Source organism: Calonectris borealis, chromosome 1, assembly GCF_964195595.1.
Source record: "Calonectris borealis chromosome 1, bCalBor7.hap1.2, whole genome shotgun sequence".
NCBI lineage: Eukaryota > Metazoa > Chordata > Aves > Procellariiformes > Procellariidae > Calonectris > Calonectris borealis.
The window spans coordinates 151278006-151299590 of record NC_134312.1 but is presented as its reverse complement, the minus strand read 5'-3'; the positions used below and the strand labels follow the sequence as shown (position 1 = coordinate 151299590).

General features: G+C 41.6%; 1 long non-coding RNA gene across 1 annotated transcript in view; it reads right to left on the bottom strand.

The window, feature by feature from the left end:
• The window catches only part of LOC142076005 (uncharacterized), a 34905-nt gene extending 14362 nt beyond the window's left edge, over positions 1-20543 (bottom strand). The window contains exons 1-2 of the long non-coding RNA XR_012671077.1: positions 20245-20543; positions 13301-13407 (exon numbers count right to left, since the gene is read on the bottom strand). This is a non-coding gene — a long non-coding RNA (uncharacterized LOC142076005). The remainder of the gene's footprint in view (positions 1-13300; positions 13408-20244) is intronic.
• Between the last annotated feature and the right edge of the window lie 1042 nt (positions 20544-21585).

Below are 21585 nucleotides of genomic sequence, written 5' to 3'. Positions count from 1 at the left end.
CAGAGCTCAGACTTGCAGCCAAGCACAGAATAGGTATTGCTTCCTGAAACTCAGTCATTTTACATTATATTGATAGAGGAATCATACTAAGGGTGCAGATGACTAGGGGATCGATAAGTGATCTTATATAACTTCATGCAATGGAGATTACACGTAGGAATATGCCTCATGTTCCAGGTTTTCAGAAGCAACATTACTTCATCAATAAATTAAAATGTTGTCAAAATTGCATCATTACCTGGGATGCTTCGTGCATTAGATATAATACTGGGGTACAATAAAGAGAATAATAATCTCCAGGAAAAAAAAAAAAAGAAGCTATAAGCAAAGAACGTGTTTGGGGGTTTTTTTTGTATTTGTGTCCATCAACTACATAAGCTTGTTACTAGAATACTCCTGAATACAACTGTGCACTGCCTTTTCTGTTTGTTTTGTTTTCATCATCTGCATAGATGTATGAAAGAGCAGAAATATCTCAATGAAAAGAATTCCAGTGCGGAAGGGGGCAGGAACAGGTAGCTCTATTCACCTCTGTGCCACATCCTTGTATCAAATTCATCCTTGACCACACTCATTTTAGTAAGCGGACTCTGCTATCATCAGTTTGCTATCAGCGTGGCAGGATGTTCTCAAAGCAACTTAATACCAGGTCAGGATGGTAGAAAAATACTGGGGGCCAGATGCCATGACCTTTCTGCCTGCTGGAACTGTTGTGCTCTGTGAGGATGATGCAACCCAGCACAAGAAAAAGGAATTAGGAAAGTGTCTCAGCTGATAAACAAAATCTCTGTTTATCATGGCCAGTGTACGCTCTGCAGAGCCTCACACATGGCACAAGAGATCTGCCTCCCCTCCCTTCTCACAGGAACGTGATGAGGCAGGAACCATTTGTCTCTTCCTATAGAAGGGACTACATGCACCTGACAGACGAGACTACCTTAGTTGTGATCGTGTACCCACACGTATACATAGAGGATACCTTAGGAAGTGGTGGGCAGGAGGTGTTGCCTATGTTTGGGCTAATCCTACTGTGTAGGATGTAGTCAGCATGTGTCTCCAGGCAGTGGCTTACTCCCTTCACCCTACCAGCCCCAGCAGAGTTATTTCTGGAGGATGACCAGGCACGGTCTTAAGTTCTCGCTGATACAAAAAGCCTTCAGACCTAGCCAGCATGAGCCACGGAGATCTACCTGTGGCTAGTACCTTCAAGCCAACCTGGGTTTTCATCAGAAATTCTCTCTGTTGCTTCTCTGACTTGAAATGAGCTCTCCTCCCTGCCCCCATCAAAGATTACAATTCATGAAGCAGAAAATGCCAGACACTCAAACACTGACAGAGTTCTTTTAAATTATGTTTCTAGTTTATCATCCTTTTATATGTCAAAGTTTTCTATTTCCCCTCTCTATTTTTATATATAGCAAAATGTATCAATCCAGGCATTTCAATACCTATCACTAAAGCATGAGGGTCCATATACCCTCATCTACTGAATAAACAGGGATTTTCAAAGGGCGTTCCCTGTGCCGGGGGTAGCTTTTGTTTGCATAACTTGACTATCGTTCTGCTTATAAAATTGCAAAACCAAACCAAGGAAGTAGAGACTGGTGTAATTCATGGATTATTGCCCTAAAAGCCCTCCCTGTTGTCCTCAGATATCTTCCTTCTTTCCTCATTTCCTGTGAAATCACAGTGGGTCTGATTTAGACCGAAGCTCTTTGCAACAGGTATCACATCTCCACTCAGTGCACACCTTTGTGTCTATTACGCTGCATGGAAATATGAAATATTAACCACAGCTAGAGTATTTAGAGTGGATAAAAACCTACTGCAATCTCATGATCCTAACTACTCCTTTTTCTGTAAAACTCCTTGTACCTTAGCAGGGTCAAAAGGAGAGAAACCTATTCAAACCTTCTGCCATTATCTTTTTTTACCACCCCTAGAGAAAGGACTTAAAATCCAAATATCTGTACTTTTTTCCACTGCAGGGCAGTGGTAAGGGTGGAAGGACCTTGAAGAGCCATACTCTTGCAGTTATCAGGGGAATTGTGAAGGAACAATAAGGAGATTTTTCAGCATGGCATTCTCGTGATTAGAATGACTTACAAATTGGTTTTGTCATTGCTAGGACAAGAGTGGAACTGACATTTAGTAGCATATGAATTCCCCAGTAATTGGTGCCCCATAATATAAAATTAGATTACAGGCAGTTTACCAAGTCCCAGTACAGCAAGTTTTCATTTTACTGTTCTCTCAAAGGAAGATAATCTACAATCTACATTTTAGAAGACAACTGCAGCGTAGGGGAGATACAACCCTACATGAAAAAAAGTGATGACTTCAATAGGACTTTGTAGTCCAAATTCCTTGCTGTCTTAAAGAAGAATATCTGCATCCAGAAATGATGCAGACACTGAGTCTGAGTGTTTCTTTTACGATGTTTTTTGTGTTAACTCTGCTAAATAATTAAGGAGAAGAGAGCAGAACAATAACTGGGTAATAGCAGGCATGACCACAAGTAGCCTGCCCATTCCTTTAATGCTGGATCCAAGTTCTTTGACTTGAAATTGGAGTTTTTTCACTGAGAAACTGTGGCAGGATATGATCCCAGCACTACAACAGATGCTATTAAAGCAGCTTCTTTCCATTACGAAAACAAAGCTGAAGCACTATAACATATGTTGTGTTGATTCATGTCTTAGAAAATATCATTCCATGCAGATATATTTGATAAATGCAATAAAAAAGCAGCTGATTCCTTGGAAAAATACATTTGACTGAGCATTCGCCACTTGCATATTGTACTTGACAAACACTCAGATGTGATATGTTTTAATACATTGCCATAACACCTAAGGATTTTCATTCAGATGCAACACTATTCCTTTCTCTTCCTGAATGTTTTAAAAGTTGCTACTTGCAAATGAAAAACATTGGTAAACAATTCCTTTTATGGGAATCTGGCCCTGACGTTCAGTTGTTAGCGTTCAGACCTTAAGATTGTATGGTTTCTCATCTGCAAAAGAGAGATAATATTTCTGCCTCCTCTCCATGTATACACCCTTCATTTGTCTTCTTTGCTTATACTGCATATTGAGGGCAGAGACTGTGCCTTACTATATGCACAATACCTACACAGTCAGCACCTACACAGTTCTTGGCTGCAGCCTGTAGATGCTCCTGTAAAATAATTTTCCCCACATACCACTGACTGATATTCTCAGTATCAGTCTCAGCCAACTGGATGGTGCCAATGATGCTGGTGGTGTTTCCCTCCAGAGTACCGAGCCTAGAAGCACCTGTGGGCTTCAAACCCCTTCCAGGACTGGCACCGTGATCCCCGAGGCCTTCAGGTCCCCCATCTACTACTTTGACCGTCTTAATAAAATCTCTTCCTCATGCAAGTATTAGAAGAAGAGACTTAGCATACCATTTCTGGAATCAGTGTCTGGGAAAGGACATGGCAATTATATCAAGGATACTGAGAAATACCAATTTCTTTGACAGTTATATCGGCTCCACAGAACTGACTACAGTAAGTGTTTGTTTCTGACACTTGACTAGATAAGGTGAATCCATAGGGAGCTGATAGATGCCCTAACAAGGTATATTCTTGCAGCACTTTCTTTCTGACCAGAAACCCACTCATATCACTGACAGCTGGCACCTTCAGTAAAATTCAACACAAAACAATCAAAATAACAACAGCCCATCTTACTGATGCATCTATGTCCCAAGCCTAACTCGGTGCATTTGGCTGGAACAGGCTGTGTGAAACAGGAGCAGATTTTGGAGAACTGCCTGCTCTTATCTTTCTGCTTAGTATATTTTATACTAAAATATATTTTAACAAAATTTGAAGGGTGTTCTCTGCCCCCTTTAAAAAGCAACAAACCATCTCTCAGCTGAAGTAAAAGTATTTAGTGAATTGATCCTTGATTATTTTTATCCACTTTAGAGGGGTTAAACCCGGCTGTAGGGACAGAACAGAGTAGACAAGGACTCTTTCAGCGGGCAGGGAGCCTGTACAGAGCAGCTGTTCTAGGTCCTTGTCTGTCTCATTGCTCCACTGGGATCACAGGGAGGAGGATACAAGTTACAGCAGTCCAGCACAGGACAGGGGGAAGAGTCAAAATATTGGTCCAAAAAACAACAAAAGGTTTTATGGAGAATTATTTTTTATACTGTTCTTCTTCAGAAAGACAGAATAAATCTGACCACCTCTCTAGCTCAACTAAAAACCTAATTTCTGATAACAGTCTTAAAAAGAAAACTCAAATAGATAGGTGCAAAAAGGTGTCTTTCATTGTCTTCAAACTGAATTGTTGTAGAATGCCTTCAGATAAAGCCAAATCTGCCCATCTCATAAACCTCTGTTGTCCTTTAGCTGCATTCAACCAGAGGTCAACAAGGTGACTCAAGCCAAGACTCAGCACAGAAGAGAAAAACTCCCAAGAGCTTTTTTTCCAAGCTGCTATCTTCTTTCTTTAATCATCTCCCTAGATCTTATTATCAGAGCAAGCACCCCGACTCTGGCTCATGTCTTTTCCCTACAGTTGGGAAATCTGGCAGCCCCATGTGTTGAGATTACAGCTCTGATTCTCTTTTTGGGGCACCGCTGGTGCCAAGTTGCTTCCTGTTGCAGAGCCCAAATGTCCCTGTTCAGCGTCTCTGAGATTAGATCCTGGGAGGTGCAGTTCTTACTTCTATGGTTATCCACAAACCCACTGACGGAGCTCCAGGGAAATAATTATAGTGCGTGGTTCTCTGCTCCCCATGCTTTCAGATTCCAGATTTCTTTTTCTCTCAAGTGACACAGTGTGGTTGGCCACTTTCACAACATTAAACAAAGTCATTTGATGGTGAAATCACTCAGCAACAGAGGAGCTTATTTATTGACTGAACTCCGGAAAGATGTTACCTGACATTGCTGAAGTTTATAGGATCTGTTGTTTGTGCCAGCAAATTGCAGTACATAGTCTTAGAAATTGTAAGTAGGTGCAATGTTATATTTAAAAATGAAAAATCGATTTCTTCATGAGAATGGTATGCAAAGCAGGCAAGCATTCATTCTGCTTTGCTCATTGGGAAGCACCATTGGCTTATGCTTTCCAAGGCATTACAGATAGCAATACAGATGCGAGGTACTGCCTTACTTTCACCACAGATCCCCTTTGAATTCTCTGAACATATTTTTCTAGCTCGATATCCTGCTGCCAGGTGTGTCTGAGGTCAGAGCTCAGCACCTCTGTTATTCAGCTAGCTGCCGTAGTTTTTAGCTTGGCCTCCCCGCTGAAGTGACTTGTAATAAAAGCAAGCTAAAAGGCAAAGAATAAGGGCACTTGCATGTCCTTCCTTGCTAAGATTTGATTCTTTTGGCTTAGGGTTGGGACTATATTAAAACAAAACTGATATTTTCTTTGGCTAGCAGTGGGATATCTGGACTGGGTTGGGAACAGGCTAGTGAAGGGAGGGGAGAACGTGCATCGTGGTAGTATGTCACTTGCATTGTGATCCAGACAAAATATCTGAAAAGTTATCAGGCTTTTGCCATCTGTTCAATTTTTGGAACGCTTCCAGGAAAGGACAATGCCTGTAAAGACGGTGTCCATTTTAGCTAACAGATTCCACTCTCTTTTCAAGCACAAATCACATACATTTCACTTGTGGTCATGGATGCAGGCATATGTGTCTGAGTTTGCATGAACACGGCTATTGGGAGGCAGAAGGCTTACTCCTCATAATATGCAACTAATCCACCCAGCTATACATGGACTTCTAAGCAAACAACTCTACATCTCTGTAAAGAGTATGTTATTTATTAGAGTTGGCTAAGCCTGCCTGGTTTAAATCTGGATTTAATCTTATCTTAAGATATTCAGTGTTGTAATTTTGGTTCGGCAAAGTGTCAGGATAAACATATATATATATATATTGCTGTGTCTGGAAGTACCCACTCTACAGCTGTGTTCCAAAGCTGTTGCCCCAGAAACACGCAACACCTGTATGTGAGTACAGCTCTCATTTTTCATTTTTAACAAGTAGCATCTGAGAGCATACCAGAGTGACCAGCTACTGCGTATAGATTACATGAACTGCCAGCTTTGTGAAGTCTGCTTAAACCAGTGACACTCAAAGGAAAAAATTGACCATCACATTTCCAGATAATGTATCTTAAGGTCTGATCTCATAATACAAGGGTCAGATGGAATCAAAACGCTGTTTACAGCAGTGCTCTGTCTTCTCAGCTCTTCAGTTATTAAAGGCATTTAGCCTGAATTAATTAAAAAAAAAAAGAAAACTGCTCTTGACTAGCTTAAGGAGTAACATGTGGTATGTAATTTGGATTTCTGAGTGATTTAGACAAGTAAGCTGCATTACTCATCCGTCTCATTTAAGATATGTAGATTCTGTAATCTTCCATCTGGATTTTCAGCCAAACTTTGGGTTGCTTTTTGGTTGTTTGAAGAAGGCTGGAGAAGAAGTTTCACCTTAGAATGGACAAAGAAGGGTGAAAATTATCCGACTAGAAAAAAATGAGCACATAACAGAAAGTGACCCTGGGCTACAGCAATGTATGGGAACCTTCAATTTATTTTCAGTGACAGAATGATTCTTTTGCTTTCTTTCCCACAGCAATCAATCCCTCTGTATTTAGTGCAGGATTCATTTAGAACCAGAGTGGCACATTGGTATATGACACCCACAAGCTTTGTCCAGTCCCTTTGTTCCAGCTACAATATCATCATACGAACACATCAGTGATGATAGCATGAGAGATCAGACTGGAAGACATCCATGGGCAAGCAAACCTTCTACTCTCAGGGGAAAAAAAAAAAAAAAAAAAACAAACAATTTTTAAGGGAATTTAAGAGAAAAACCATGCCATCTTTATCTGTGATCCTGCAGTGCCAACACCATTCATTTGAACATGGAGACATGGAGTACAGATAATGCCCAGTTGCTTGCATAACTGTTAGTTCTAGCAGTTCAAATCTATGTGTTCCCTTTCATTAACTAGTGTATTGGGGCTATCCCCAGACATTCTCTACCATGACTCAATGGAGGCCAATCTGTCCAAGCCAACATTAGATCTGTCTATCAGTACAGGTGAGAAAAAAACTTCCTGTGATAAGCCTGCAGCTGATACAATTGGATCAATTCTGAAATGAAATGATGAACTGAATAAAATAAAATAAAATAAAATAAAATAAAATAAAATAAATGTTTTTCAGAAAGATATTTACAAACTCCAGCGTCAAATCTAGCAAAGGCAGTTGAGCCATGTTCATATGAAATTTATCAGAGGGACAGGACCAATGTCTATCTAATTTGATAGGCTTTGGAAAACAACTGCAAAAAATCCTTAGCCAAGATCATCTATGGGAACAGATGCTCCACAGAGATAGAGAGAGGTGCATACAAGCACCATTTTCCTCCCCCTGCCTCAAATGAAAGAACAGTAAATAGGAGTGGCAGCTTCTTCAGGCCCATTTTTCCCTTGGCAGATTTCTCTGGCAGCAGAAGCCCAGCCAGGTCCTGATAGACCTTATAGGAAGCCTGGAATATCTGTTACTTGAAAACGGATCTTTGTGTGGGGCTTTGTTTCTAAACAGACTACTACGGAGAGTGTCTGGAAGGACACCGTTAATGGCTCCATGATGGGTCCAGTTCAAGTAGAGCTCCGCATTGGCTTTATAATTCAAAGGATCAAGGGATAAACTTGAGCATTTAAAAAAAAATAAATATCAGTGTTACAGCCAAGCAATATGAGGTACTTTTGGCACCATTTGTTCATTTGGCAGACTGGCACAGGGCAAGGTGAGATCAGCTTTGTGCAGCTGAACCACCAACCTAATGTCTTGCCAAGTCCCTGGTACTGTTCTAAACACATCAGACCCCAGAGACTGCTGAAGCCTGGGAAGGCTGGATGTGACTGACAGCACACCCACACCAAGAGCCAGGGGCAGCCTCTCGCTGAGGGTCAGGTGGCTTTACAGTGGGAGAGGACTGGCCCAGCTAGGAGTGATGTTAACACAAGCTACCATGGGACAGAAGATCTCAGTTCTGTGGCACGGCAAGCCATCCATCTGAGCCAGAGAAATGCTGAAGGCAGCATCAAACTACACCTCTTCGCCTTGATTCAAGTTTTTCCATTTTTCTTATTGCCTTAAGGAGGGTCTGAAGGGCCATGTGTTCCCCATGGGTGGTGGTGGGTCCTGCTCCTTATGCAGGCTCCCTTTTGCAGCAGCAGCGGCATCAACTGGCAGCTCTGTGGGGCCAAGACCACCCTGTAGAGCAGAGCAGGTGGTGACTGTTCTCTCTGTCTCCCACCTCATCCCACGGGGCTTGGCAGTGTGGGTGAAACAAGGCACCACTTTTCACAGGCTGGGGTTTGCATAAAGCATAAAGTGAGAGCTACGGCATTAGCTTATGCATCAGACATGCCTCCAGAGCTGCAGAAAGTAAGATGTTACCAGTGAGATTACCAGAACTGCTAAGACACACATTAAAGTTTGCACCCTAGGTCTTGGGGGTAAAAACGTGGAGGATGGAGGTGATGCCTGCCCAGAACAATCAAGTTGCAACTGAACCCAAGACGTACAGTGCTTTAGGCCAGGCAATGAAGGTTGACTCCAAAGTAAAGGAAACAGAATTTTTGTAGAAAGCATAAAAATCAGATGTGTGAAAAAGTGGTACGACCAGATTAGAGCTATTACCATTTAACAAAGAAAGAGCAACCACACAGAAACTCTTTCGCTCCTGGTGGACCAGAAACAAGAAGAGAGACTTTACTCCCAGCACAATTTCTCAAGCCAAGTGGTTCAGAAATTGACAGCCCCACACATGCAGCAAACACCGACACATCAGAACGAATTCGAAGCTGTTATTCCACAGATCCAGAACAAAAAAATAAATATAAGAAGGTGTTACTAGTGTGAGCCCTGGGGAATTTGTGTTTGACTTGGCACCAAAAACGTGCTGTGAGATTCTTGACCTGACAGCATCAGCTGTGATCTTTTATTGAGAAGATTTATGCAGCCCTGAAAGTGAGGATTTGGCAATTAACAGGAACAAGTTTGTCAACTGTGCTGCCTTGTTTAGACATTGTAGAAAATTATGTACACACCATGTGAAAAAACATGTATCCCATTGGTGGCAAGAGGGCATTCAGAAGATGTCACGATTAATGTTGCATTCGTGAAATTTCCAGTTTCAGAGCTGATGTTTTCATTGCTGGGAAGGTACAAGCTTTGAATAATCACAGAAAAATGAGATGGAGCAAGCAAAAATGTGAAGTAGCTCCACGTAGAAGAATTTAGACAACATTTCACTCTCATTTTAATTTATTACAGTTTATTAATGTTTTTTAGAGTAGGGTCACCCCTTTTAAACAGGACGTAATCTGTTTGAAAAAAAAAGGACTACTGTGAGTAAGGTTTTCAAAAATAGGAATCCAAACACAGACTTCTGAAAGGCATCTATATCGGCACCTACATATATAAAACTACTAAATTCTGAATATGGCTTTCTGCGTTTACCAATAGGGTGCAATATTGAGTTGCTGAAAGTAACACAGCTGCATTTGAAGGGACCTCTTTAACAGCACCATGCTGCTTCCAGGGTACATGCTAGCCTGGATACCTTTACATAGCCCTGTGTTATGCCACGCAAATGCATCCAAACAAGCCCAGCTTGAAAATGCGACATCCAGGTTAGCAGCTAATGTTTGTTTTTCCCATGTGTGCTTGAGGACAGTCACATTTCTTATCATCACTATAGTGGAAATTTAGGAAGCACAAGTGTTTCGTCCTTCAAGGCTCGGCTCATATGACTAGTAAAAGCTAGTAGGAACAGCATGGATAATGGTTAACTGCATAAGCAGCATCCTCTTTATTTAGTTCCTGATCTGGGCTATTTTTGAACAACTACTGCTGTTTGTTGTCATTATTGGGTTCAAAAACTGACTTGCTTTGTTCTTTTTCCAAGGGACAGAGTAAATGAGTTCTGACATTTGAAGCAGTGTATTTACGGCAGTACGAAGCATGTGGCTCTGGAGCGTGGCTGCAATGAAAAACAGAGCGGCAAAAGCCCCTGGATGCATTAATCACCCAGGGGAACTGGAAAGGGGTGTGGCTTCCTCACCATCTCCTTTTTCCTCCTTTTTTTGTAAAAATATTTTGAAATGGAGTCTTAAAACGTGTTGCTCTCTTTTCAGATCTAAACCCAAGGAATTTCCCATGGCGGTGTTAGTAACCGAATATGTCATCCACATTGGATGGATTTTGTCCCTGTCTCCTGTCTCCCCGGGAAGGGAGGAAACACCAGTTGTCACCACTTCATTAATTGTTCCTTTTCTTCCAGTGGTAAAGGGGCAAATTTTAAATGCCAACTGGCACAGTTTGCAAGGGTGTATAACTTATGAGGTGCGTGTGAGAAACTGGAAAGATAGCTACAATCAATATGAGCATAAGCAAAACATTCAACTTGCAATCTCTGCCACACAGCATGGCTGCCCATGCTTAGTTATCACTCTGTGCATATTTTTTACTTTCCTAAACTGTAATTCTCAAGATTTGGTTGTTTGTTGTTGGGTTTTTTTTAAAGACTACATATTTTCTTAGGCTGGAAGGTTTCTCAAGGGAAAGAGGGAGAGTCTGGAAAAAAAAAGATTGAAAAGGTGTAAAAAATCATATATCTTGCCAAAAACAGATCAACACCTTTGAATATTGTGGAGAGTGGAGGGGATGTGAAAGCAGAGGTAGGATTCTCACACAAGACAGCTTTTACTGGAAATGGAAATGGTCTGAGGAAAGATGGGCAAGGCAGCCTTTCACAAACAACAGGGGAGAGGAAAGGAAAGCAGAAATGTAGGAACCTTGGATACAGATAGCTACTGCTATTAGTTTTTAACTTTTCTAACCAAGCTATCTGCACTACTGGCAATATCATCAGAACAAAAGCCAGGTGTCTGCAGATTTGCATAAATCTAGATATGTTTAGAGATAGATGAATCGTTGTGCAAAAGCATATCTGATCATATACAAAAGGGAAAATGGAAATACAGAAATACTTCAGGGTTTAAATTCATTTTTCTGCATATGTATTCTCCTTCTTTCTGCCTGTGTGTTCCCTTTCCTCCCTTCCAGCAGGAGACTTTCATGCCAGTATCACATCACCCTAAAAAAGTTTCACTTGACGAACAACTCCACAGCCACGTCTCCTCTCTTAAGTTTACTATACTGTCTCCCACAGAAAATCAGGAATTCCAGACCACTCCTAAAGTAAACCAGCCTTGAGCTCCGTACATCTTGGCCAGATGAGAACACAGATAACATTAGTTTCTTACTGCTATATGTTTCCAATCACTTTCTTAAACAAGAAGCATCTGGCTTAAACAGCACAAAGCGCTGGTGCCAGCATCGCTAGGAGGGGTTTGGCAAGGACTGTAGTCTCTGTTCTTGGAGGTGCCACGGGCTGCCGACAAGGATTTATGTTGTCATGTAAAGAGCGCTGGCCTGGCATACAGTATGTTCGTGCAATTCTCCATTACATATCTCTATTTATGCAGAATTTTTTTCTGGGGGTGAAGAACTGAACAAAAGGCGAGGCAGACTTCAGCTCAGCATCTCCAGTGTGTGTGCATGTGTGCATGCGTGAAAGGTGACACCTTAATCTGTGCAGCTGCGTGTCCTCAGAGGTACCTTGACCTGTGGTGATCCCCTCACCAAATAAATACTGGCTGGTTGGGAGCAAAAGCAGGCGAAAGGGCCACAAGGCCAGTGCTTAAGGTAGACCTCACTCACAGTTAAGAGTTGAAGCACTCTCACAGACAATGGAGATTATTTGATTTTGTCTCCATCACCTCTTGCAGAATAATTTAAAAATCTATTTAGCTTGGCTTAATATATTTTTTATGTGTATCTGAATTTCACCTTTAAGTGAAAATAATGTTCAGGAGTCTTTCCCATTAAAACTATATACATATCTCTAGAACATAAAATACACACTCGGGAGTCTGAAGATAGATTCGTTAGACTATCTTTCCTGCTGGAACTATTTCTAATTGGGGCGGCAGACTTAGGTTTCCAGATTGTAGTCCACGCATTATTCTTCTATATCGTACAAGGATAGCAGGCAGGGTGATAGCACATAGAGTTATTTATCAGGATGAATATAATTAAGTCTTGAAGTGAAAAGTGCAAGAAAGGAAAAAAAAAATCCAGTAGAGCAATATGGACTAGGATTGTTATTTAGTGAAAAGATATGAGAAAATACTAAAGAAAAAGCATGAAAGAAAAAAATTATTATCTTCTCCCAGTGCAAGTAATAGTTTTAGCAAAGCTGCTGTCAGAAAATGTTTCCCAAACTAGTTTTATTTAAAAAGTCTCCGAAAGGGCAAATTGTCTAGTAATCAAGTAATTTCATGACTTAATTTACCTTGATTAGCATGGTACTTTTCAAAAAGTGCTAATCAATTTTAGCTTCTAGTAAACTGAAAACACCACATAAATTGCTGTCACAGTCTTAAACTGCTAATCAATTTTGAAAATCTAAATCAATGTGCATTTTTACACTATTATTTTTCAGGCATTGGCTGGAATGCCTTTCTTGACCTTGAAGTGTGAGAGAAGAATTTCCATGGAAAATAATTAGAGAAAAAGATGTCACACTTCAGCATTGCAGTTTTTAGTTAAAATATTGAATATATAAGAACTATGAAGGGCAAAAATGTTTTTAGTAAGTAAGGTCATCATAAGGTGACTTTTTTTTTTCCTCCAAAGAAGAGCATTCTTATGTGTTAGGACCCCGTGTTCTTTGAGCATACAGTGTATATTTACTCTGCATAATGCAAACTGCTGGGCATGTTATAGTAACAGGTTTTTTGAAAAGCTGCAACCAAAAAAATACTTATGTTATATGATCCTTGTGTTTTGCAAGCGTAAAAGTATCCCAGAGAATACCATGAAATAATTGATAGTGCAGCCATATAAGAGTTTTCTATATTATTATGCATCTCTTTTATTTTCCATGTTGCCACAAATAAACTTATCACAGATCTTTAGACAGTGTAACTGAGCCTGGAAATTGTGAGTTTTCAGATGTTAAAGGCTTAGACATTTTTTAGCAACCAAATCTAAGCACCAGCCATCTGGAGCTTCTTTCACTTATATGTATATTAGAAGAATAGAGAGACCTGCTCTCTTCTGTAAAGAAGAAAAATCTCAATCCTAAATCCATTGATATATCCTATAGTTTTTTCCTCTGTATGTTTCTGAAAGAGACCCATAAAACTTACCAGCAGAAAGCAGGCCATCACATATATCCATCTGACAAAAAACCCCGGGCTGGATCTGGATATCATTCTTTAGACTGGAAGGAAAATGGCACAAGACGGGCCAAGTTCTGGGAAAAAAATGGCAAAGAGCCCTATGTCATGTGGAACAGCAGCAGAGCAGTGCTGGCTTCCCCCAGCAGTGCTGGCTTCCCCCAGGTCCCCTAGCTTCCCCCATAGCTAGAGGACTATGTCTTCTGGCTTACGAAGCAGTAAGTAAAGTAAGGCAGCCAGAGGCCGGACAATTGTGCCCCTATGGTCCCACAAATGATACCCAGTAAGGAATAAGATATGTTAAATGTACCTGTAGTTATATAGATGCCTACATTTGGAGCTAAGTTACCCTGATTCTCCTAGACAGCTCACGGAAAAGTTCAGAGTATTCTTTTTAGGATATAGTGCCTTTTGCAGGAGAAATCTTCTCCATTTGACTGCACGTAGAGCGTAGGAAGTCAACTCAGTTAAGAGCTTGTAGTTACATGATGTACAGACTTCTCCTTGAGACATCTAGTAACGTTTGAGCACCATTTAGATCCTTGCAATTATCTATCTTGGCTTGTGTCCCTGTGTGACATTGCTGCACACTTGGGGCCTGTGTACTGGGGATCATTCCCAAGATATTCCCGTTGCTCCCAGTTGTGGTCTACCAGTAGAGAGTTTTCAACTCCATCTCCTCAGATATGTTGTCCTCGTGCTTGAACATCCTATGTTATCTCTGCCTTGACTGATTCATACATAACTTACCTGACATGTATTAATACAGGACCTATGACCCGCCTTTCACTTGGTTCTGCAGTTCCCATATGCACAGGGTGATTTTCTCAATATCCTTGCTTCATAAGCCAGTTCCCATTAATTTCTGTTTTTATGTAGTGTATCACTCCTGGCTGACTGAGTGAGCCCAAGCTGTCTGCCACTGTACCACTGCTATTTACTGGAGACATCTAGGGCATAACGAAATGTAAACTAAAAAGCTTTCTTCTGGTGCTATTTTTGTGCTATTTTCGTGCTATTTTCTTTCCACAAACTGGACCCTCAGGTCCAGCTCTATTGCAGCTTGGGCAGCAGAAGGCATGAGAACTTGTGGATCCTTCACATACAGCAACACACAAGAGAAATTGAGTGTCCTTCATTTATTAAAAGCAATGTGATTTCCAACTTCCCAAACACTGGTAAATATAGTTTAGAAAAAGAGTTTGTGTCCCAAAATAATTATTGTTAGGAGGACTCATTTTTTTGTCAGCAACTTTTGTAAAACACATGTAAAGAAACACTGGCAATATAAAATACTAGAATGCTGTTAATAAATATTTGATGTTCACAAACTGACAGTAAGCATGCTAATAAATTTTTCAGAAAAGAAGGACCCATCCCATAGTGTCAGACAAACGGCAGGGCTCATCTATGCTTTGGGACGTGAAAGATCAGTACTGAAGGGAGCTACACAGGTGACCCTGATGGCTCGAAATGCTAGTCAAAACCCTGGGTGATGTTCCATTTGTGGAGAAAAATTAGGTGGAATACGGTTGTTCTTTGATGTGAGCCCATGTATTTGGCACACAAAGTCCTGTTTCCCTCAATAAAGCAGAGGCAGATCAACAGAGAAATGTGACCAAATTTCCAAGATTTTCTCGTCTACCATTCAGCCCAAAGTACCTCTCCTTCATGCCCGTCCCTTAGACCATGCTCTCAGTGCCTGCTCAGGCTGTGTCTCATGCCTCCGTCCAACTTCTCATTGCTTCCTACCACCAATATGCAACACCATAACCAGCGGAAAGCAGCTCATCCACCACGTGCCTTGCATGTCCCTTCATTTTGGAGAATAGTTGAATGCCTACATATGGAGTGAAGGTCGCCTTTCTTCATAAAGGAGAGTAACTGGTTTCCATGCCTACCTTAAGTGAAGGGCATCAGCATCATTGTTCCCCTCCAATTCAGTGGATGGGATTCCTCTTGCTTGTATCTCAGTTCAGAAAAACAGTTTCAGGTGCAAATCATCTGACTATTTTACCTTGGGATGAGATGACTTGTATGCTAAAATGTTTACAGTGGGAACCTTGGGTGACCTGCTTAGACATAAACAACTGTACTCTAAGTATCTGAATTTGGTCAGATTAACTCATTCAGTGGCAGTCTGAGGAGATATGCTGAAGCACCACTAAAACACAAATGTAACTCAGGATACAGGTATGTCATCAGCCCTAAGGAAATATTGAACTTTGAAGATATACCATCACTGTCATGCCAGGAAATTGGAGGCTTGAAGAGACACTTATGCCCTGAAAGCTGATAAATGTGGGTTCTGTCAGGAAATGGATATGTGGAGAAATACATGCGTGGGACAAACGCTGACTCCTGAAATGCTCTGCTCTGTTCATGGACAGAGATTATGAGTCTAAGTGCATTCACCTCTCTCAACAACATGAGAAAAGCTATGAAAATTGCATCCAAAGATACTGCTGGAGCCAAATTAATCATCATTAGACTATTGGTCATACAGCAAAAATATAAGCATTGTGTGTATTTGAAAGATGAGGCAGAGGAAGAGAAAATGAAAGTAAGAAATTAAACTGAACTAAGTTGAAGGAGGTTGAAAAAGGAGAGGAATTACAGAAGAATGGATAAGAGCAGAGGAGACAGGAATTCAAGGGAATGGGCAATAGAAAAGCGAGAGGGCACACAACAATGTAAGAATTGTCATACCAGATCTGAGCCACTGCTCTTGGTGCCCAGCATCTTGTTTCTACTAGAAACCAGGATTAGATGCTTCAGAGGATGGTGCAAGAAAACCATCTATTGAAAACCTGTGATGTAATCAGCCTGTCAAAGAAGTTTCCTCCTAACTCTTGTCAAACAGAGATTACTTGAAGTCCTGAAACACGAAGGAGGGGTGACAACTGTGGTGAAAATAAAAACATAAGGTGACGAGAATGGAAGGAGTGAGGAAAAGAACAAACTGGGATAGAAGATGAGCCTAGAGGATCAGGATTGATTTTCCTCCAGTGCTGTGCTGAATAGGGAATCCACCTCAAGGTCTTCATGTTGGGCTTCTGTATAACATACAGGAGAGCACATTATCTTTGACGAGAATGTTTTCTGTATTTTTATGTGATGCTTGGCAAAGTTGCAGGATTTCTAAGTTCCTTCTTGCAATTCAGATTTTTTTTCAAACAAATGAACTACACTTGTTCACTCCTTAATCCTCACAAAAACTTTTGAAAAATGGTTCCTGTCCCTTTCTCGTATCTTTTCTGCTTCTTATCAAAAGTAATCTGAAATACATGGACTTGGCTATACGAGCTGCCCAGATTTGGATACCCAAGCTGTTCATTGTCCTTTAAAGCTCTCATTTCAAATCTATCAAATATTTGTACAGTTAATATGAAGTACACACTCTGAAGTGTGCTGTCAGGGTGGGAAGCTTTCTCAACCAATATGGACTAGGTATAGAGAGCTACCAAGCAACTCCACCACAAGTGCTCACCAGCAAAGGTGCAGAAGAGTGGCAATTGTCCCAGGGCAGCTCCAGGAGGAATCTTAGCTCAGGCAACCCCAGTTTTCCCTAATGCTTTCTGTCATGGCGGGGGAGTCTGTTCAGTGCTACACCTCTCCAGAGAGCAGAGCAGATGCTGCACTTCATGCTTACTTAGCTAGCGCTGGTACCTGAAATAAGATAAACAGAGCTCAGAGAGAATGCAGGAACGGCGTTATCCAAGTATTTTTACCTTAGTAATTCAAGACAATGCAAGACCCAGAAATCCCTTTCCCCTACTACCCTATTACTCCAGATGAGTTCCTCTCATGATGGCCCTAGCACCAGGATGTGAAGTAGAAGTGACAACCAGACCAGGCCTTGGGCACCTCTGCATGTCAGAGATTTCTCGAGGAGGAGGGGGACTGGGGAAGAGAAGCTGCTGCCTAACAGCATTCACCCTGAGTGGATAGAAGGGAACATATTTGAATGTTTTAGTACAAATACATCAGCTCCTTGCAGGATATTGAAACCGATCAGCAGACTCTGTGATCAGCGTATCAGAGCTGACTGATGTGTCAGTAGTGTCAGCCTGTTGTCAGGGATAAGTTTTTATTGTTTATGTTTGTCACTTCAGCTGGAGATTAAATATGAGACCTACTAAATTTGCAGCATTGTTGTATTGCTGTGGACATAAGCTTTGGAATGTGCCTTGGACAAAAAATATTCTTACACAGGAGAAAATGGTTCCTATGCATCTCCTATATGGCCCATATTGCTTTAGTTTCTACATCTTAATTTGGTTACCCTGTAGTGGAAACTTTACTTTCAGGGGAGTAATGGGAATACCATCTTATCAGGGAATCCTGTTCAAGAAAGCATGCAATTTCCTCATCTTCAGAGAAATAACACCCTTTAAAGAAGTGACAAGGTAAAAAAAGAGAGTAGCTGGCAAAACTTCCCATGCTCCCATAGCAGACCGACCCTTTACATTGCTGATTTAAATGGCATGCCTCTTTTCATATTGCATTAGTGTTTCAACTTCTGCCCCTCCTTGAATTTAGCTTCTGGGATTTTGCAATTTATAGTCCAGTGTTCTGCTTTTCTGTTTCTAGTCTTGTGTTGCTTATTTTGCCCAAGCCTGTAAAACTAGATGACCATCTTGCTCTGACAAATTTGCTCAGGGTCAGCAGGGTAAAAAGTCTGACAGAGGAATTATAAAGAAAAAAAAATGCACAAAGACATGGACAGAGTTTCTCCTCAAGCACAGCTAAGTCAGCTCTAGACTCAGTCTTTGTTTACGGCATAGCTACCACTGTTTGTGCTTTGGGGAGGGAAGTGAAGTAGTACTGGAGGAATTTGAATATGCTGCACAGAGAACACACTTGTTTGCCGTGGCACCTGATAGAACCCCTCATCACACAAACGTCTGAGTGTAACAGATTGCTTTTTCTCTGAGATTCAGCTTGGAAATGCTTGGCAGACAAAATAAAAGAATGAATGTTTTCTAAAAATAGTCGATCTGTTTTTTCTGTGACAAACAAAGATTTATGTAGACCCAAATTAATAACAATATGTTTCACATTTCCTGGTCTGACTGCTATGTGTATCTCATCAATTGATATCTTTATTCATAGGATGCAAAAATAAAAGTGCAAGAGTAGCATTTTTCAGAGGATGAAAGAAAGAGGATGGTGTTTCTAGAAAATAAGTTGTGCTTTGTTCAAGGAAGGGGATTGCTGGGGAACAGGAAGAGGGATGCTGTGTACCAACTCTCTTCCCTCGAAAGTGAGGTGTGAACATTTATGTCTGGTTTAAGGCAAAGACTGGTGACGTATTAACCTCTCATGATCTGGAGAAGAAAGGTACTTTTGTGGAATAGGTGGTAAACCAGGACTCAGAAAAACCCCCACGCTCAATCCTTGACAGGTTTCCTGTGTGATATTGAGCATATCACTTTGGGAAAGGCTTATCCCAGCTGCCTTCAGCCACGTAAAAGTTAGTCATCTCCTTTAAACTACTTAAAAGGGAGAGATATGGGCATGTCCAATAAGCAATTAATTCCACTGATCTGAGACACCTCCTAAAGTCGGGATGATCTGCCCAGCAGACCATCTGGCAGCTGCAGTCTAGTGTCCGGCTAACCCCCACTGCGGTCTGCCTGCACCGAGCGGGCAGCTGGCCAGCTCTCCATCCTCCCCGGGACAGGACTGTCTGCTCAGGCTGGCAGCTCCTCAGGACGGACTCTGCCTCTCACAGCATGCCCATATAGCACCGGGTATAACAGGCCCCTGGATCTCCTGTGAGACTGTTAAGCAATTCTGCAGTAATAAGTGAATAATAGCAGCAGATAGTTGCTTCAGGCTTGGTAAACTTCAAGTTTTATAGCAGGAGGCGTCTCAATTCAGAGAACTATGGCATGTGAACAGCCATCCTAACAGAGCATCCTCTATTGTTTTGTGTCTCAACTTCTGTAATTTAGAAATCCAGTGACAATAAAAACAGGAAAACTGGCCCCACTGAGTGAAATATGCACGGCCCTCTGTCTTTTTTTGCCTGTCATGCTAGGAAGCCCAGTGCGATGTATCTGACAAGGTAAAGTTTTCCAGACTTCTGTTATGTTGGTTTCTCCATTGATCCTGATGGCATCCACAAAAGCACACCGGGAGTGCAGTGTGCCTGAGCACATCCAGAGGGCTTTCATGGGCTGCTCAATCACACTGAAAAGTCCTATGGGAGTAGTTTAATTAAACAGAAATTTATCTTTGCATTTAACCACTTCTCATGCTCCACCCCGCCGTACCGCTGAGCCCCACGGGTATTTAAGCCAGGAAAAGGCTAGTTTGAGACAAGGACTGTGTTCCCAGGAGCACGGCTGACCCACAGCACCCCATCTGAGGGAGGGCAGCCAGCGGAGGCTGCCATGGAGCAGCTGTGCTCTGGTTCCTATAGCCACGTACACATTCCCAGCCTGTTGCAAAAGCACAGGAAAACCTGTTCACAGCGAGCACCGAGACAGTGGCTTCAGCAGAGGCATGCTACTCTGCAGCTGAGGTGGGAGAGGAGCGTTGGCACCGCAGCGGCTGATGAAGCCTCAGCTGGCAAGCGGAGTGGACAGACCGCTTCTGCTCATGAGAACAGCCCTGAGGACGTCGGGGAGACGTTCAGAGCACAGCACCAGCCTCTGCCCAGGCTTTCTGCGCATCCTTGGCCAAGGTTCACCTGCCCCATCTCCCCATCTGCAAAAGAGGAGCATGAAATCATTTTCTTTCTTCCTTCCCTGCCTGTTTTCTCTGTCTGCCTTGGAGGCCTGTCCTCTTCCCCTTGGCACGCACAGCACCCAGATGGGGTCACTGCTGAAATGGAAAGAGTTAGGGTTCATTATAGCCCCACTGCTTTAACCTGGCTGGTCCCTGCTTCCCGGGGTCAGACTCACCAAAATCCTGTGCTTTACAGTTCCCATCTCCGTCATGGACCAATCTGGAGCAAGCGTGGCTCTCTTTCAGATCTGACACAGATCACGAGCAAGGCGACTTTGGCAAGCTCAGTCTAATCCCTCATGGGCTCTCCTCTCGGGAAGGTCGTGACAGCGTGCAGTTTGGCTCTAGCTGTATTAATGGGAGTCAACACTTAGCAAATTCAAGGCAGAGGAGCAGCAGCAGGTTTTCAGATCAGGCTACTCCAGCAGCATACTCAGGGGAAATTTGCTCTGCTTCTCTACAGCTCCACGTGCTTAATTCTTGTTAGTGGTGCTCGCTTTTCACAGGCAAAACTGAGGCACACAAATCGGGCTGAGAAGAAGTGTTTGCCCCTATCACAGAGGAAGATTTCTGATCCAAATCATTGCTCTTGAGCTGGCGTTGAAATTTTCAAACCCTTCTCGTGTAAGTTGACATTCACCCCATTTTTTTTTCTGCCTCCATTCTTGGAGAAATTAAATTTTACAGAAATAAAAGAAGCACATTGAGAATGGATGCACGTTTCATTTACTCTAATTATGCACAGTGAAAAGTTTCCATTTCAACAAACCTCATTGATATTCTGCTGTGAACTTGACTCGGGGAATAAAAAAAGAACACAAAAGGAGATTTTACCAGTCAATTAACTTTAACTAAAAAAAGCTTTTGTGGATTTAAGAATATTTTATTTTTCACTTTTGTTTCCTTCCCTTCTCTCTACGATTGCTGTGATGACAAAACACCTCCCTGGATCACCCTGAGTTTCTGGGATGGTTGTAGAACCCTAATACTCTGATACAGGAGCTAGTGTTATTTTACAGATTAATTTCAAATAGCAGGATATAATGTGTCAATATTGCACAGGACTTTGTGTTATATGTGAACAGGCCAGCTTTTAGGCCTCTGGGAGAAATACTTATTTATCTCACAGATGCGGTTAAATCTCTCAATATTTCATGACCTCTGTCACTAATGCACTTAGACTCTGCATAATCTTTACAAACAGTGTTCGTAAAACTTACATATACAGGGACTTAATAGATCTGAGAGCAAACTCAAGAATCATAACGTGAAACACTGAATAATTTATTGGAAAATATAGAAAACCTCAAAGAGAAAAAGAGACGAGTATTTTTTACTTACAAACCCTATGAACATTGTTCTCTCAGAGGTGGAAACTTAAATTCTCGTGAGATTTTCTTTATCACTATCAATAATAAATAAATTAAAAATAATAGAAGTATATTTTCATAAGTGTAGTATCCTTGCTTCCTTCTCAAGCAAAAAAATCTGAACTAAACCTACTGCAGTAATTGGCT